Consider the following 13186-nt stretch of genomic DNA (forward strand, 5'->3'; position numbering starts at 1 on the left):
GAGCTTTGGACTTGGGGGGACCCCGGCAGGGCGGCTCAGGCTCCGGCCCGCCCGCCTGTCGTTGTCTCCATCTGCACTCTTCCTTCCCCAGGAAACAAATGGTGGATCAGACCTCCCAGGCTCTCCGCCTCCCCAGTGTCTGGCGGCGCGCCAGGGCCCCGAGGCCCCTCCCTGCACCACTGGGTGACAGACCCCACCCCACCCTCCAAAGCTCCGGGTCCCCCCACCCCACCCCCACCCCCACCCCCACCCCCACCACGTGCAGCCCGAGAAGGCAAAGAGGCCCAGCCGCCCTCACCAGGGATTTTCTTTTCTTTTTTTGCTGGTTGCAGGCTTTTTTCTGCCTGAGTGAAAATGAAACAGACACCCCCTCCGCCTCCCCGCCGGCAGACACACGCACCCGCACTCACGCACTCGCGCGGCCGGCCTCCCGGCCGCCAGTGTCCGGGGCGGGCCCGGCTCTGCACACACAGCCGCGGGCGGCGCAGAGCGGGGAGCGCCGCCGCTGTCTGTCGAGCGCTCGCCGGCTCCCGCGCGCCCCTGCCCGCCGCCCGCCGCCCGGGAGCAGCGCCCAGCGGCCGGCCCGGCCCGGAGCGCAGGCTGCACACCCCGCCCCGGCGCGCCCCGCGGGGCTCGGGCAGAGGCGGCGCGGCCACCGTGCGGGCCGCCGAGGGCGCCGCCGGGCCGGGGGCCGAGGCGCGGTCCGGCCCCGAGTGCGCCCAGGCTCTGCGGATCAGGTGGGTCCCGCGGGGCGCCGCCCGAGCCCCGGGAGGTGGGAGCTGGGCCCGGCCCGGGGGCTGCGGGCGTGGCTTGGGGGGCGGCGGGGAAGAGGAGCGGGGCCACCGCTCCGGCCCTGCCCTGTTTCTGCCCTGCCTGTGTCCCCGCTTTTGTTCTTGTCGCTCTCTCTCTCTGCCCCGGTCCCTGTCCCCATCCTGTCCCTGTCGCTGCCTCTGCCCAGCCTGCAGACTCGCCGGAGGGGCGGCGGGCCGAGGTCTCCCCACGGGGCCGACGGGGTGCGGGCGGGAGAGAGGAGCCCCGGGGGGTACGCGGTGGGACCCCCGCCCCTGGGGGAATCTCGAAAGGAGTGAGGGGTCTGTCCGTGGGGCAGGACGGAGGGAGGGTTCTCGCCCTGGACTACTTGGGAAGAGGATGCCCCTGAGAAGGGGGAGCCTGACAGGGTGACGAGAGGGGGCGCCGGAGCCCCTGAAAGCTGGGGCACGGAGGAGGAGTGGTCCGAGAGCGCGGACCCAGCCAAACTCGGCACAGCGAAAGTTTCAAACATTTGTAACTTTGGCAGCAAAAGGGCCTGCTGCACTGGGGTGAAGGGAGGAGACAGGGTCCCTTCAACTTTACAAACAGCCCCGTTCCTGCTCGAAAGGGACACCACCCCGCCGTTGAAAATGGCAGAAAAACAGCTAAACAGAATGATTGCACAAACTCTTGAAAGGCATCCAAAAAACAGTAAAGTGGAAAAAATTGTTAGCGCTGCAGGAGAGAAAGCAGAGCGACTTGAGATTTCCCAATCTTCCCGCTGGCCGGGCCGGGGAGGAGGAGGAAGGCGAGGAGGATGTCAGCGCCTCTCCTCCTCCACCCACCCCCCCCACATCCCCTCCCCCGCCGCCCCTGCACCTCTCCCATTTCGCCCCCGGAAGGAACCGGGACCAGGCGGCTGCTTCTGTGGCTTTGCTCGCCGTTTGCACTCCTTCTGGATCTGGCGCAGGCCTCGTTGCCTTCTTCATTTACCTGGAAATAGGTATGTCTCAGGAGGCAGGAGATGCCGGGGACCCCAGGCCTCACTGCTTCTTAGCTGGGAGACGCTATCCCGGGGAAGCCTGTTAATGCAACTATGAAATGGGGGTGCTGCTCTGAGTAAGAAAATGCCAGCGTGTGTGTCCTGCGGTGGGGACATGGTTATTCTGTTGCACTTCTGTGCCTCTTTGGCTGCACTAAGCAAGCACTTTCTCCCTGGTTCTGAGTTATTGCTGGGTGTACCGTGTCTCTCCTACCAGATGGCAGGGGAGGGGGGGGGCAGGTGAAGATCTCAATTGTTGTTAGAAGTGGCAGGTATTCAATGACTTAATAAAGCAGAGCTGGGAATGCCCCTGTGGTTTACCTCGGTCCAGGAGGTTGCAGACTGTGCTCCTGGGAGTCTTGAGATCCTGGCTCTGGAGCCACCGTAGTGGGGGAGGGGGGCCTACAGGGCAGGGCTCTGACCCCTCCTTCCTTCTTTCAGACCGAACAAGCTCCCTTCTGCCTTTATCTCTCCTATGTATATTGGGAAACCCCAGGGGCTGTTTTTGTTACCAGATTCCTCAGATCCAGTCTGCTTTGGAGAAACTGAGTCAAGAGGTATGCAAAGTGGTTTGTGTAAGATTCTCTGGTGGCCAAGCCTTGCCAGGAAGCCTGTCTCCTGAGTCATGGGCCACGAGCACCTTTCCCTTGGCCATGGTGGCTCCCAGCAGCCATTTCTCCAGCTGTTAGCACCAGCTCACCTGGATCCTAATTCCAAGGCCTCTGGTTCACCTTCTTACCCTTCTGGGAGAAGAAGCCATGAATCACATCCTCTGAGATGTTTTCGGACTTTTGTGGGACCTTTAGATGTGAGTAGAACTAACAGTTTGTTCATAGGCTAAGATCAAAAAGAATTAGGTTCCCCAGGAGCTAGTCAGCACACTGCCCTTATCATAGCCCAATACAACAGGGTGGGGGATCTTGTGACCTCATTTTATAGTAAAGGAAATGAAGTTCAGAGAGGCCAAGTAACTCACCCACGGGTGCTCAGCTTCTAACTCAAGGCTGGGATTTGAATGCAGCCCTGTCTGACTCTAAGGCTTGTGCTCTTTATATTACATCATCTCTCCTGATGGTTTGAAAACAGCTAATGGACAGACATCATTAAGATGGGAGCAAGAGTGAGTGAGAATAGCTGAAAAGGGACAGCATTAAGCGGGGACATTCACACTATAAATATAATTGTATTTGAAATGAGTGTGTTTTCTGCCCCGTGCGTTCTTTTTATTTTAGTGTTTTTTGGTAGATCCTTACAAATTATTTTTCTAATTTTTAATTAAAGTATCATCTAGATACAATAGTATCCACAAATCTTCAGTCTTCAGTTCAAACATGTTTTGACAGCTGCTCACACCTATGCAACCACCACCCAAGGTGACAGGTAAATATTTGCAACATCCTGGAAAGTTTCCATTTCCAACTAATTTTCCTTCTGTCCCTCCCGGACAACCATTTCCTGATTTTATTACCATTGATTAATTTTGCCTGCTCTTGTACTTCGTGTAAATAGAATCATACTATCTCTGGTTTATTTCACTTGACGTCGTGGTTTCCAAATTCACCTGTATTGCTGCATATATGAGTAGTCTGTTCCTTTTTATTGCTTGAGTGGTAGTTTATTCTGTTGTATGGGTATACCACGGTTTGCTTATTTATTCCCTTATTGAGGAACGCATTGGGTTATTTCCAGTTTGAGCTCTTATTTCTTGTAGAATTCTTTTGTGGACATTGGTTTTCATGTAGGACTGAAATCCGTGGGTCATAGGGCATACCATTTTACCTTCCCACAGCCACGTCAGGCTCTTGCAATTATTCCACCTGCTTGATGATATTCGGTGTTGATTTTATTTTAGTCGTTTTGATTTTAGCCATTTTAGTGGCAGGGTGATGGTATCTTATATCTTTTATTTTTATGATGGAATTTTAAGGGCTGTTGGAGAAGACAGCACGAACAGGGGGCAGAACATAAAATAAGATGGTGGTGTGGAGGCCACTAGAAGCCATGCCTCCGGAGGGAAGGAACCTAATGGAATGGTTGGAATTGTGACATTAGGAATAGGAAATTCTGGGCTTAGGAGAGCTCTCTGTGTATCACCTGCAATTTAAGACCTGGTACTTTTACTCTATAAACTAAGCAAGTTTGTCCACGCTTATGGCTTTTTAAAAAATTGTTTTTAAAATCTATTTATTTCTTTTGAGAAGGGGGGGGAGGGGCAGAGAGACAGGGAGAGAGAAAGAATCCCAAGCAGGCTCCGTGCTGTCAGCACAGAGTGCAATGGGGGCTCATGAACTCACAGAACTCATGAACTGTGAGATCATGATCTGACCTGGAAAGCAAGAGCCAGACACTTAACTCACTGAGCCACCCAGGTGCCCCCATGCCAATGACTTTAAATGCTACCTCCAGAGCAGTCATCCTTATCTCCAGTTCACATCTCTGTTTTGGGTCCCCGATTCACATGTTTCACTGCCCGCTGGGCATCTCTTCTTGGATGTCTCAAAGATGCTACAAACTTGGCAAGGCCGGACACAACTCATTATCTCGTATTGGCTTTCTGTCATGGGTCACTGGATGAATGATGGCACCACTAGCTGAGAGAATACATAACGAGGAACATTTGGGTCAAGGGCAGAGATAATGTATTTGGTTCCACGCTAAATGGTGTGGAGCAGCCTGGGAAGATAAGGGCAGGAAGATGCACTGGGCAGTTAGGAGATTACTGAAATCTGCTGGGAGTAATTTTGGGGGGATGGAGGACAGACAAGTTAGATTGCTGAGATAGGAGAGAGAAAGAAGTGGAGATGGTGAGTACAGGCAATACTTTCAAGAAATTTGTGTGAAAAGGCCAGAGGGAGATTGAGCTACAGTTGTAGGAAGGTGAAGGTGAAGGGAAGGATTTTAGGACGGAAAAGACAAGGGAGCTACAGGCCAGGGGAAGGACTCAGTCTAAGAGAGGTAAGAGATGGCCAATAGGGCAAAATTCCAGAGGAGCAGAAGGATGGATGTCTCCACCTCTGTGACTGGGTGTGAGTGAATGAAGGTTCCAGTGTGTATCAACTACAGAATTCTCTGTTGACCTTGCATGTGCACAACTCTTAATCATGACGTGGAAAGTTCTTCACCATCTGCTCCCTTTGTGTCTCATATAGTGTGCATCACATGATACTATCATAGAGTATCACTATGTGAGACATGCTATAGTATGTCTTATGGAGGGTGTATCAGCTAGCTTTTGCTGCAGCTATGCTGCATAACAAACAACCCCCAATCTTAACTTCTGACCACAAAAGTTTATTGTTCACCTTACATGACGGCTGGAGAGCCATTGTGATACATGGTTTTGTGGCTGTGCTGCAGGTGCCAGCCAGCCAGAAGATCTGCCCATGTGTCTTCTCATTGCAGGACATAGGCTGAAGGAGCTGCTTCTATCTGGTATATGTCATGTTCATGGTTAGAGTTGGAGGAAGAAGGAAATGATGTAATGCCTCTTAAAGCCTTTACTCTAAACTGGCACACTGTCACTTCTACCCACATGCTGCTGGTCAAAGCCAGCAATATGTCCATGCCCAGAGGCAATGGGACAGATGTATATACAGGCACATTTGTTTTATTGTGCTTTGCAGATATTGGGTTTTTTTTTTGTTTTTTTTTTTGTTTTTTACAAATTGAAGGTTTGTGGCAACCCTGGGTCCAGAAAGTCTAGGTGCGCCATTTACGGCAACAGCATTTGCTCACGGCACCTTTTGGTCATTCTTGCAATTTCTTCATGATTTCAACAAACGCTTTCACTATTACTGTATTTGCATTGCTGCAATCTCATGAGAGAACCTTGGCAGATGAGAAGCTGCTTCTTATGGATGAGCAAAGAAAGCAGTTCCTCGAGATAGCATCTACTGGTGAAGAGGCCGTGATGATGGTTGAAATGACAACAAAGGATTTAGAATATCACATCAGCTTGGTTGATGGAGCAGCGTCAGGGCTTGAGAGGACCGGCTTCAATTTTAAAAGAAGTCCTAATGTGGGTAAAATGCTATCGAACAGTATCACATGCTACAGAGAAATCATTCTCGTAAGGGAGAGTCAATTGATGGAGCTCACTGCACCGGTGTCTTATTTTAAGAAATTGCCAGAGCCACCCCACCCTTCAGCAACCAACGTCAAGGCAGCCCTTGACGGCCCCCTGCCTTTGCTGTCTGGCAGAGAATGATGCTTGGGAACAGTAATCCAAATGACCACATATATTTGTTAAGAACTCCCCGATACGAGTCTCCATGTATTCTTCTCTCTCTGAACTAATCCCCCCCGCACGGCCGGCCCACTCCTTGGTACAGTTGCTCTCTCTTCAAGCATGGCGGTGTGCTTTCAAATCGCTGTATTTCTGCACACACGATCCCTCTGTCTGGGAGTCTCCCCCCCCCCCCCCGGCCCACCCCCAAATCTATGATCTAGGCAGTCCTACCTCTTTGTTGTCCTTTTACTTCCGTCCCTCTGCTCCTGCTTAGTTGAGGTGCACCTGCACCCCTCTCCAGCCCGGAGAGGCTGGGCTGCTGTGACCTCCAGTACATCTTGTCCCCGCAGCCTAAGCCTTCCCAGACACCACACTGACTGGGTTTTGGATCGCTCCCAGGCTCCACTCTGCCCTCAGAGTAGGGCACATGTTCCTTTACGTGACATCCGAGATCCCGCACAAGCCGCTCTCCAAACAGCTTTCTTCCCATCACCCTATCCCTTCGGCTTTCTGCTCCAGCTTCAGGGATCTCCTACAGTTCCTGACACCCTCTCCTGGCTTTATGCCCCTGGGCTTTTTCCCATGCTGCCCCCTCTTCCTGGAACCCCCTCCTCCCTTCCTCCCCAAATCCACCTGCAGACTCCTACTCATCCTTCAAGACCCAGCTCAATCATCATCCTCTCGGTGAAAAGCCAGTTTCTCCATTCTGCCTCCCGTGAATTCGGCCCTCCCCCGCCCCCCGCCCCCCCCCCCCCACCACCCTGGGCATCCTGAACTTAACATTCCGTCACATGTGGTCCTTTCTTCCTTTCTCTGTGAGCCACAGGAGCCAGAGGGCACGCTGCACACGACCACCGCCCTCTTTACTGACCTGCTCCGGTGGTTAAGTGTGGCCTCCGGAGGCCCCCTGCTGAGTGTGCACCCTTAGTAGCTGTCAGGCCCGAAGCAAGACCCCTCACCTCTCTGCCTGGGCTGAACGGTCGGCTCACAGGAGCTTCATCTCGCTCCTCGGAGAGGGAGGCCAGGTGGGTTAGTTTGGGAACTCACACTGAGAGAGAGTCCGGTCCGTGTACGAAAAGCAAAGGGGTCATCATTTAGTATACTCAACCCGGAATAACTTCGAAAAGGCCTTTCTGTTCAAAAAAGAGGAAGTAAAAAAATGTCGTTTAAATCTCTGGCCAGAGAGCTACTCTCCGCTCGGCTTGTCCAAACCCAACGTGGAGGCCGCAGAGGCGGCTGCATGCAATCAGACCCGGCCGGGGCGGAGCTGCCAGGACGAGGCCTCCAGCAGCCACTGTGCTCATTTTTATTGCCACATAGAGTTTCCGTGAGGGAGAGGTGGTGATGGCTGGTGGCAGGGTGGAGAACCCATGCCGTGCGCTCACGTTTCTGGGCACCAGGGAAAGCCCGCGCAGGCATTCCCCGAGGGAGCTGGGTGGTGGGCATGTGCTTCCTGTGGCTCCTCTCTGAAGCCACGCGTGCTTGGCAGATGGCAATGGCAGGAGAGAACGCGGTGCTGCCCCTTGAGGCAGGTTCCAACTCAGGGGAGTGAGTGATCTGAGAGGCAGGAGGAGGGCCCCGGGCAGAGCACGTCTGGGAAGCCCGGGGCAGAGCGGGGTTCCCGGGAGGATGTTGGCAAGAGGGTTGAATGGCACTGAGAGGCTGGGTGGGGAGAATGAGCCCTGGAAGGAGGTCAGCTGGCTATGGGTTGACAGCAAAACCCCGGGGAAACAGAAAAATAATTATGGAATTATTATTATTGGGGTTCTCTACGCTAGTCGGCAGTTTGAAGAGTGAGGTCGTGTTTCCATCTTGTTTGACCATCACAAAAGCACTGTGAGGGTCAGAAAATTAGAAATAATTCCCCTGCGTTATGTGGGGGGAAACCGAAGGATGGACTTCTAATGTTTTGGCCAAAGTCTCTCAAGAATGAATGGCAGAACGAGGGCACGGAAGCCAGGTCCGGACTCCAAATATAGTATGGCCTGGAGACCCTGGCGGGGGGCAGGCAGGGAGAGCAAAGGTGGTTCCGAAGGCTCAGGGATGCTGGGCCCCAGATCCATGTCTCGCCCAGGACAGGGCTCCTGCCTGGTGCTGCTCAGACAGAAATCAACCAGAGGGTGAAAGGCAGCTTCTGGAAGAGGCTAGGAGAGGGAGGCCAGGTCTTGTGATTAGTTCTTAAGGAAAGTTCTTAATTCCATCCCTGCTCTTGTCTTCAGGACCCTTGCTTTAAATGTCCACTGACGGGCAGGACACTGAAAAGAGTCTGGGCTGAAAGTGAGCTGGCCCAGCCCCATCCTGTACTGGTGCTCCCAGCGGTCAGAGCCGCTGGGGCCTCAGTTTCCCTGGCAGCAAAATGGCCCTGAGGCCGTGATCTAGCAAACTTCTCTCTGAGCAACTCCTGCTGTTAAAACAGCAAGTCCAACCCCCCAGGAAATGAACACTCGAACTAAAAGCCAAAGGGGAGGAGGAGCTGTTGTGCCAGGAGGGAGCCCGAGGTTGTGGCTCCCATTTGCCAGATGGGACACCGGGGACCGTGGTTCTGGGAGATGCACCTGTTCCAGAGACTCATGCTTTGAAATTAGCTATTCATTCAGCATTCACTGAGCCACCAGAAATGCGCTCACTCATTTACTGACACACCCAGAATACGTTGGGCATCTGCCGTGTGCTATGCTAGATACCTGAAGGTAGCAGTGAACAGAGATACAGTCCCCGCCCACGGGGACGCTGGGATTCTCTTGGGAGATAGTCGTAAAAACAAAAAAACAAAAAAACAAAAAAACCCACAAAAAACGACCGCACAGCAAGAGCCATGAAGAAGAACAGGGTGGGTGTCACAGGGGCCTGAACCTGTCGGGGGAGGTAGTCAGATAGGACTTCCTTGAGGAAGCACCCTGTACGCTGAGCCCTGTGGGAGTTAGGGGGTAAAGAGGGAAGAGGGTTTCAGGCAGAGGGAAGAAGCTGTGAGAACCAATCATCCTGATATCCCCCTGGCTGTTCCAGAGCCCAGACAGCCTTGGTGGCCAGAGGAGCACAGAGGAGGAAGCAAGCCCGGGACAACGGGCCAGGTGCCCAGAGGGATGACGTTGTTGGGGTTGGTAGCATCTGTGTGCAAAAGCACTGCTGCCCCCCCTCCCTTCTCAGGGAACCACGAGTCCTCAAGTGGCCGGCAGGCTGTCCCTGAGAACGACTTGCCTGGCATCTGTGGGGAAGGCAAAGAAACTGCTCAGAATCAGGCGCAGGGGTTCCTGGAAGGGGGGGCATGGCTCCCTGAACGCAAGGACTGGTCTTCGTTTGCTCGGTTGACTAACTCTTTCGTGGTCTACACGGTGATATTTTGCATAGCAAATTCTGTTTTCAGATGTTAGCCAGAGCTGTGCAAAAGAAGGGAAAATTAATGTTCTTATGTGCAGATTTAATTGAGAGCTTGGGAATTCGTTCCTTGGCGTGCAAGTGCTCAGTAAATGTTTGGGGCTGATGTATTGAGTAGCACATGGACCGTGTACTGGTCAGAGATCAGGGTTGCAAGCAACAGATGGAGATTCTAGCTCGCTGCGGCAGAAAAGGCACGCATTGGAAGGATTTATTTTATTGCTCACAGTATCCCTGGGAAGGCTAGAAAACCAAGCTGGCAAGAATCAGTAGAAGTTGGGCCGTAGATAACACAGAGTCTTGTATGGCAATTAATTCTAATTTTTTAAAAACGTTTATTCATTTCTGTGAGACAGAGAGATGGAGCACGAGCGAGGGAGGGGCAGAGAGAGAGGGAGACACAGAATCCGAAGCAGGCTCCAGGCTCCGAGCTGTCAGCACAGAGCCCGACGCGGGGCTCGAACTCACAGACCGCGAGATCATGACCTGAGCCGAAGTCGGACGCCCAACCGACTGAGCCACCCAGGCGCCCCGCATAGCAGCTAATTCTAGCTCCCGCTGCCCCTGAGGCCGCTGTAACATTTCATGGGCATCCGAACCTTCGTGCCATTTCTTTAGGATGTAACACCACTAACTGGTCAGGCCTAGGTGACTCACCTGCATTCCAGGTGCATATGGACAAACGGGAAAGTGTCTGGCCTGTTCTGCTCTGGTGGCAGGAGGGGATTCCTGATGCTAAGCTGAGAAGCTGCAGAATTCGCCAAAGCCACGAGAGTTGGGGCCCCCTTAGGGCCATAGAATCCTGCAGGTCTAAGGAGGGTCACACAGCGGGCAGGAGAAGGCTTCTGGGGAACTCTTGGAAGGGCAGCCTGGCCTTGGTCAAGTTATTGAACCTCCGGACCTCAACGTTCCCAGGTGTAAGATGGGTTGGTGTGGATTTCAGAGACAAATGTGTCTCGTGACATGATGCTATTAAATGGCAGCTACCCTTATCATTATTATCAGTGGAAGTCTAGTATCTTCACTCAGCTGTTATCAGAACAGTTATGTCTTTAAAGGAAGGAAACCTAACATGAAAATCCAGAAGTAAGACACACACTTCTACAGATTCTCTGCAGGAGTTCCTTTAAGTTTTTACCTTCTGGGGCAGCTGGGTGGCTCAGTCGGGTAAGCATCCAACCCTTGATTTTGGCTCAGGTCGGGGCCTTACAGCTTGTGAGATCGAGCCCCGCCTCGGGTTCTCCGCTGACAGAGCGGAGCCTGCTGGGGATTCACTCTCTCTCTCTCTGCCCCTTCCTTGCTCCCACTCGTGCTCTTTCTCTCGAAATAAATAAACACTTAAAAACAAAGAAGCAATCAATAAATAAAAATTTTTACCTCCTCGGGACACTTACCACGGGACTTAATTGTATCAAAACCAAATAAATGAACGAATGAATCACCATCTTAGAGACCCTTGATGAATATTGTTGACCAGAGCCGCGGTTTTGCAGAAGCAGACAGATCCGTTTACAGATCCCAGTCTTGCTTCCTCACCGTGGAAACCTTAAAAAGGGAAGAGAAAGTTCAGGCCATGTGACTGGAAGCTCCCCGCACCCCCCGCCCCCACAACCCCAGGGGAGTTGGGGCTACATTGCACACCCTCTGGCCGGAAGAACACAGACTCCCACGAACACAGAAGGCCCGGATTAGATCCAGACAGTGTGACTAGCTCCCGGAGAATTGAAAGCCCTGGTATGTGGTGTTTGCCAGTCTCCACAGTGTAAATATTTACACCATGACCACGTTCAAGCCGCCACATGAGGGAGCCTACTTTTCTATAGCATTTTCCGCTATGTCTCAACACAATTGGTACACATAACCTCAGGAGTATACCATGTAATGAAACAATTAGGAAGCGATGGGTTTTGATGGATACTGTTGTTCTTAATAGGACTCATTTAATTATAAGTTTATATAATTGAATTTTTAATGACGGCTGTATTTAACGGCTCACTTGCCAAATTCCTAAAAATTGAACGGTTGGCCCTTGCAAGCCAACGTGAGCCAGCTACAGCACACTACTGGCTTGGGAGGTCCCTGGGGACCCCGGAGAGAGAGGCTGGCACAAGGAGGATCCCCAGACAGCAGCTCCCTCACCCCCGAGTCAGTCTCCAACATGTCGACATCTTTTATTTGCTTTATAACCCTTTCCACCGCCGAGTTTATATTATATTAATATATTAATTAATTTTGATAATATTACCAAACAATATTTAATGAGTAATGTATTAATATATTCTATGTAATATATGTTATACTTCCACTGAAATTATATATCCTTAATTATTTGTTAATTACAACTATTAATTTTATTTGCTTACCAACTGGAAGGTGAGCTCTGTGAGAATAGAGTACTTACCTCTTTGGTTCGCTGTCGAGTCCTGAGTGCATCGATGTAGCAGGCCTTCAGTAACCATGGGTCCGTTGAACAAATGGAAGTAAGTCAAGGAGCCTTGAAGGGTTCAAATCCTGCCTCTGCTATAAAAGTCATCTTTCCTTGAACCTTTTCCTTCATCTGTGAAAGAAAAGGATTTGAGCAGAGGCCCCTAAGGTTCCCTTCAGCTATAAGAAGGCTCGATCCCTGAGAAGGACATCCCTTCCGAACATGGCTGCCAAACAGAGATTCGCAACTGAGCATCTTCAAGGGTAGGAGCTAGTGCCTGGGTTTTGAGGACCGTCGGTTTTATTCTTTTCCTCTGTGGACAGCTTTTTAAAACACTGAGTGCCAGTGACTCTCCTTGAGCAGCCATGACTGGTCCCTGCCCAGCCCTCTGGGCTCTGCTGAGAGCCAGTCGCTGCCTATTCAGTGGCAGCATATATTTCGAGACCCATTGCATTTGCCACTGGGTGAAATGCTCTCGGGTCAAGACGGGCAGTCTGCCTGGGTGAGTCATTCTAGAAAGATAGGAGCCCAGAACCCCACCTTGGACACAGAGCCCACTGGAGCCAAGTGGGGCAGCCGCAGGAGACAGAGCAATGACCCTGTGTCTCCTGCACCATGCCTGATGCCTTGATGTGGAAGAACCATCCTTCTTTGTGACTAATCCTCCACGGATGATATTTTGTTAAAATACAGCCAATTGAACATACTCTCAACTTCTCTGCCTCCTCACGGAGGAAAAAACGGCATCCTTCTGCGGGCCACGCTTTGAGAGCCACAGCCCTGGGGGACGTAGGTCAAGGCTCCTTTTCGTTCCCACAGCGGCTGGCAGAAGCAGGTATTTTGTATCCTGCCTGTGCTGGGGAGGACACTGAGGCCGGGCCGGGTTCTGGGATCTGCTTCCTCTGAGGGACGGGGCTGCCGCCGTGGTCCTCACGGCCGGCCTGGTCCGTGTATGGGCAGGGCGAGAAAGGGAAGTGATCCAGAAGCCAGGGTGATGATAAAAAAAACAGCTCACACTTACTGGCCACTTATTCATGTCAGATGCTGTCTAGGAGCTCTACAGGAGCCCTGCCTGTTCCTCATCGAGAAACCCCAGTTTTACAAATGAGGAAACTGAGGCACAGAAAGATTAAGAAATTTCCCAGGGCCACCCGGTGAAGGAGAGATTTGATTCTCAGATACGGGCAGGGGGCGATGCCCTTCATCATGGCACCACACCGCCTCCCGGAAGAAAAAACAGAGTGGGCAGGGACGTGGCACAGTCCCGAATTCAGTCCCCTTACTCAACAGATGGGGAAACCCAGGCCCAGAGAGAGGCGTGAGCCAGAGCCTAGGTGTCCTGCCCTCCACCTTCTGCTCCGTCCCG

The 13186-nt window shown here is 52.2% G+C and overlaps 1 protein-coding gene across 2 annotated transcripts in view; it reads left to right on the forward strand.

The window, feature by feature from the left end:
• Window positions 1-355: 355 nt before the first annotated feature.
• Window positions 356-13186, forward strand: part of GGTA1 (glycoprotein alpha-galactosyltransferase 1 (inactive)) — a 57467-nt gene continuing 44636 nt past the window's right edge. Inside the window, exon 1 of one of the 2 annotated variants that reach the window (XM_027035005.2) lies at window positions 356-737. The gene's annotated coding sequence lies outside the window, so the exon portion shown is untranslated. Of the gene's footprint in view, window positions 738-800; window positions 1754-13186 lie in introns of those variants that run through there. The other variant, XM_015084793.3, reaches the window with a different exon arrangement.

Source organism: Acinonyx jubatus, chromosome D4 (assembly GCF_027475565.1).
Source record: "Acinonyx jubatus isolate Ajub_Pintada_27869175 chromosome D4, VMU_Ajub_asm_v1.0, whole genome shotgun sequence".
NCBI classification, from domain to species: domain Eukaryota; kingdom Metazoa; phylum Chordata; class Mammalia; order Carnivora; family Felidae; genus Acinonyx; species Acinonyx jubatus.